Source organism: Procambarus clarkii, chromosome 17 (assembly GCF_040958095.1).
Source record: "Procambarus clarkii isolate CNS0578487 chromosome 17, FALCON_Pclarkii_2.0, whole genome shotgun sequence".
NCBI classification, from domain to species: domain Eukaryota; kingdom Metazoa; phylum Arthropoda; class Malacostraca; order Decapoda; family Cambaridae; genus Procambarus; species Procambarus clarkii.
In genome coordinates, this window is record NC_091166.1 from 1,820,000 (window position 1) to 1,826,142 (window position 6,143).

At 40.3% G+C, this 6,143-nt stretch overlaps 1 non-coding gene across 1 annotated transcript; it reads right to left on the minus strand.

Moving 5' to 3' along the window:
• Positions 1 to 1,769: 1,769 nt before the first annotated feature.
• On the minus strand, positions 1,770 to 1,842 carry TRNAV-CAC (transfer RNA valine (anticodon CAC)). Its single transcript has one exon. It is a non-coding gene; the product is annotated as a tRNA-Val (tRNA).
• Between the last annotated feature and the right edge of the window lie 4,301 nt (positions 1,843 to 6,143).

Genomic DNA, 6,143 nt, shown 5'->3' on the forward strand with positions numbered 1-6,143 from the left:
AATAATCCAGTTCCGAAGGTCCAAATAATTCGGTTTCGAAGGACCAAATAATGTGGGAACCGACCTGTGAGATTTATATATATTTGATTTATATGAATTTATGTAGAATTTATATTTACATTAATTTGTATACTTCGATAGCAATTTGTATGATGATAAGTGGACTGTATTTCTGCAATAATCTCACAAATCGATCCTTTACACATTAGGGGGGGTTTATATTGAATTTATATATATGCAGCCAATCAAACTACAGTATTAGACTACATACATTGAAGAGGTTCCTTATCTTATTGTGCAGCAGGCCTTAGTCCACCAGGTATAACCAGGATGTAGACACCAAATTATCCTCTTTGAGGTAGCTTCCATCACCCAGTATCTGGTACACAAAGCATGCTTCCTCGTCTTGACCTGTCAAAAGGGCGCTAGCTGTAAAGCCAGAATCCTAATATATGACAGCTATATCAGAGAAAAGACTGTACAAGGAACCATAAAGACCTGGCTTAATTACCTTTAGTATGAGGCGATCTCGTGATCTAACCCGCTCACCCTATCTAATGACATTAATGGCCACAAATGATAGATAAATTTGTTTTGGCAGAACACTTAACTTGTATTTGTTGACAGCGTGTTGATGACGGTACACCTTTGGTTTCCATAACACTTCGTCCAAGTAAAATTAACAGGAGCCGAAATGCTCCCGTGCGCCTCTGGTCTAAGTACAATAACAATGGCTGACCACTCCCTCACAACTGACGCTACTGGCCTACATTGTCCAGATGACAGTAAGTGATAGAAGGGTCACATTTACTCTATTTTAATTCTGATAATTAAGTTAATTTATATGAGATGTTTTTATGATGGTAAAGTCCAAAGACTAATGTATTTAAGAATAATTCCCACCATAATAGGTGGTGAATTTATAATAGTATGTGGTAATGATATTCCGTTTTCTATAGACGGTAATTCCACTACATGTTACATTTTCTATGGGTTAACTTGTTTATACAACGCAGCAGCAATATTATCTGCCTGCATGTAATATTAAATGGTGTCAGATTTTCCGACACCAAATATAGTACATATATATGTTATACTAGGCCTAGGAATATATCTGTTTGGTTTTAGCTGTATTTTTTCCCGACTATAAGGTGAATAGTACCAAATTCTACTATGTAATTGTCCATTACGTCAATATTTAATTTATATGTACGATGCTCTACATAGTTACAAAATGTACAGGAGGATGGATTGCTATCATTAAAGATAAAAACATTTCTTTTGGTTTGTTATGGTAGGAAAAATTTAGACTGTAGCAGAGCGTAGTTTCGATCTACGGACCTCTAGTGGGATTATGGGCCCAGCACGCTTCCACTGCGCCACTCTGCTCCACAATGCATAGTTATATGACTCAATATTAATAATTAGTATAATGTAGTATTAGCAAATTACAAATTGGTATAAGTTTTATGATTTAATAAATATTGTCAATGTTCTTTGTTATTAATTTTAGCTCTTTGAAGGGAAGGGAAGGGAACTATCAGGGGGGGAAAGCGCCAAGCCATTACAACTATATAGCACTGGGAAGGGGTCAGGATAAGGATTTGGGATGGGACGGAGGAAAGGAATGGTACTCAACCACTTGCTCGGTCGGGGATTGAACGCCGACCTGCAAGAAGCGAGACCATCGCTCTACCGTCCGACCCAAGTGGTCGGACACTTTGAGTTTATTTCAATAGGTTATGAAAACAAACATTTAAAAAGTCAAATGTTTCCGCCCGGGATCGAACCGGGGACCTTGCGCGTGTGAGGCGCACGTGATAACCACTACACTACGGAAACCTGAAGTATAGCGACCTGTTATTATATGGACCAAATCCGGTTAATTGCTACCAAAGATGCACATAGTTTTTCTTCAGCGATATAATATGATCAAAACACATTGCTTGAGTAATTATATAAATTAAACAAGGTTTAATAACGAAAATAGAGAGAAAATCCTGTTTTATGTGTGTACGGGGTGTATCATGTCACGATAACATGAGAGGTTTAGTTTAGTTTAGTTCACTTATTATGCACCCCATACCCATCTTGTGGGAGGTAGAAGGAGTTACAGAAGCACATAATGGGCTCAGGGACTGAACCCCACAATTCACTTAGTTAAGCAAGTTCAAATCTTGATAACTAGTTACAAAATTCAGTATAAGTCGTCACATCATAAATGGGTTCGTGATTGACCACAAGTACGGTTTCTAAATTAAGCAACTGACATGTGGAGAGCTAGTGTCACAATTTTTTTTTTTTTTTTTTTTAGATATATACAAGAGTTGTTACATTCTTGTACAGTCACTAGTACGCGTAGCGTTTCGGGCAGGTCCCTGGAATACGATCCCCTGCCGCGAAGAATCGTTTTTTCATCCAAGTACACATTTTACTGTTGCCTTAAACAGAGGCTACAGTTAAGGAATTGCGGCCAGTAAATCCTCCCCGGCCAGGATACGAACCCATGACATAGCGCTCGCTGGAACGCCAGAACCCCCCTCCAGTGGGCAGCGGTGGATAGCAGATCATTTTGAATTAAATATTTACACATCTCTGGAACATTTAATTTGGTATAGGAAGCAGAAGGAAGTGATATTAGGGTCTCAGAGTGCGGAAGCAGGTGTTTTTAAGGGTTCAGAGAAAGGGAGCGAGCGGGAAAAAGCAGGAAAAACTGATTTTAGGGCTTCAGGAAGCAAAAGGAAGTGTTTTTAAGGCTTCAGAGAGCGGGAGGAAATAGGAGGAAGTATTTTTAGGGATTCGGAGAGCGGAAGGAATTGTTATTAGGGCTTCAGAGAGCGGGAGCGAGTGGCAGGAAGTAGGAGAAATAATTTGTAAGGCTTCAGAGAGCGATTGATTGATGAAGATTAAGCCACTCAAAAGGTGGCACGAGCATGAATAGCCCGTAAGTAGTGGCCCTTTTGAGCCATCACCAGTATCAAAAGCTGATACTGGATATCTGTGGAGGTGCGAATGCACCCTGCATGACGGGAGATGTCTCCCTTATGAATGTGTTAAGATGAAGATGAAGCCACCCAAAAGGTGGCACGGGCATGAATAGCTCGTAAGTGGTGGCCCTTTTGAGCCATTACCAGTATCAAGAGCTGATACTGGAGATCTGTGGAGGTGCGACTGCACCCTGCGTGACAGGAGATGTCTCCCGTGAGAGAGCGAGAGGGAATATTTTTAAGGCTTCAGAGAGCGGGAGGAAGTGGGAGGTAGCAGAAGGAAATATTAATAGGGTTTCAGAGATCGGGAACGAGCAGGAGGAAGTATTTTTATGGGTTCAGAGAGTGGTAGGAAGTGTTACTAGCGCTTCAGAGAGCGGGAGGAAGCAGGAGGAAGTGTTTTTAGGGCTTTCGATGGCGGGAAGGAGCGGTAAGAAGCAGGAGGAAATATTTGTAAGGTTTTAGAGAGCGTAGCCTCCGTAACACAGTTCGGTTAGCGTACAAATGTTTCTCGCTGTAGGGCTCTCACCATGTCAGTTGCTTAATTTAGAAACTGTACTTGTTGGCGGTCTCGAGCCCGTTGTTGATGTGATGATGTGCATTGAATTTTGTAACTCTCTCAGCAAGATTAACTTGCTCAGGTAAATGAATTGTGGGGTTCAGTCCCTATGAGCCCATTATGTGCCTCTGTAACTCTTTCCACTACCGCCCAAAGGACAGGTATGGGGTGCATATTAATTGAACTAAACTATAAACAAGGTCGAGGGAGGGGGAAGACGTACCGTGCGCGCTCCGTTAAAATCGTGACATTAACCGGGATTCTTAGGACTACTACCGTGGATTACTGATTACGGACATAACAAAGTGCATAGTGACCCGCTGGAAAAAATTGAAAATAGTCATTAACAATAGAACTTTGTGTTAAATAGAGAATAAACGGGAGACCATGTGTGAGCCAGTGAACGAGGCTTTGTGTACATGCGTGTATTAGGGAAAAAAATAGTGAACGGTGATTCGTGGAACAGTGATGTGGAACGGGTATCACAACAACATATAAGTTGGAAGTGAATATTATAAATATAGAATACTAGAAATATAGAATAGTGGCAAGAGGCGGCATCAGTGGTTATAAATCGGGTAACTGGAAACTGGTGACATCAACCTGGGACAACAAGAGGTCACCTGTACCGACCGGGGACCAGCTTCGCACCCTACGCTAAGTACCTGCCATAAAGTTTGAACAAAATAACATACATAATATTACAAATATACGGTATACATATAATATTATAAATATTAAACATATAAATATATATACATATAATTTTATAAAGAGTTAAAAGGACTGACATCAACAAGTGATCCATACAGTGACTCTCAAATACAACGTGTCAACTGTACAGCCTCTGAGACCCTCACTCTCGACCGTGCGATAAATACTGACCATACAGTAGAACAAATAAACATATATCTTGTTACAAATATACAATATACATATAATATTATAAATATATAGATATATACAACAAAACAAGGCAAAATGGGAGTAAATAAACAAATTTGTGGCCACTGTAACAACTCCTTAAAGACGAAGGTAACGGGAATTGAATGTTATATCTGTAAGACTAGATTCCATTCGGCTTGTACAGGAGTGAGTAACACTACGGCACTGAGAGCTGGCCACTTGCTCTGGGTGTGTAAAAACGACCTGCCAGCTTGGAATATCTTAAAAAACCTTCTAGATAACATGACGCATGATCGGAAAACATCATTCATTGGAAGCCTATCAGCCATCCAGGAGTGGGAAAGGAACAACAATTCTAATATACAAGGGGCGGAGGCTATAGTCAGGGAAGAAACTGAGGCTGAAACTCAGGAAGTTGTAAACTCTGACTCAGTAGGCCAGGATGTAGATGACAGTAAACTAGAAAGTGTACCAGACAGCACTGACAGCTCGATAGGTACAGACACTACGACGGTTCCCGATAGAGCAATTCAGAACAGAAGGACAGACTTATGCAAATTTTATGCAAAGGGCATATGCAGACATAGATATGCTGGTAATAAGAAAGGATTCGAATGCAGTTACCAACATCCCAAAAAATGTTTAAATATGCTTAGGAAAGGTGAGTGTCGATTTGGATCAACATGTAGGTTTTTCCATCCTGACATGTGCCAAACCTCACTGGAGGACAGAAAATGCTATGACCTCAGCTGCCCACACTTTCACGTGAAAGGCACGGAACGCTACATAAAGAGTGGCAAACAGGATAATGAATTTGGAGGAAACTATAAATTTTTTTATACCAGACCAACAGAGAATTCAAAAGGAGCAGCATGGAGAGTGTATGAAACTGGATGCCAGATCCACTTGCATTCCAGAATTACAGATACAATTACCCACCGAAAGGGAACTACAACTACGACAGACAACTGCCCTACAACATTCAGTACTGGTCAGAACAAACTCATTATGTCCACGCATAATGGGCTTGCCGAAAAAGTCTCCCATCCAAACTATCACTAATAGAGTAACCTCATTCATCTTTGCCAACATACAAGGACTGAAAACAAGAACAAACAACAAAGTACAGTTCATAAATGGCCTCCTCACGGAGTCAAATGCAGTATTTGGAGCTTTCACAGAAACCTATGCAGGGGAATTGTTGGACAGTGAGATCTGGATTCCAGGATATAACCTATACAGGTGTGATAGGAAAATTAGGTCACATGGAGGAGTGGGTCTGTATATTAAGGAAGACCTTGTATGCTTCTAAACGTTACAAATGAGGTGGTAGAGGTACTGGGATTAAAAATAGAGAAAATAAATTTAGTGATTATTCTAATATACAAACCGCCAGATGCAACGGCTGAGGAATTCACAGAACAGATAAGCAAAATAGAGAATAGCCTTGATAATTTGGAGAACCCGATACCTGATATTATCTTCCGAGGTGACTTCAACTTGCCTAGTCTCAGGTGGAAAATAGCAAACAATAATATTATACCAGGAAATCTATCAGGACCTAACCAACCACAGATTAGAGAACTACTTAGATTCTGTGACAAATTTTCACTCAATCAGCAGATATCGGAGCCAACGAGAAATGAAAATATTCTAGATCTGGTCTTTACGAACAATGAAGACATTATCAG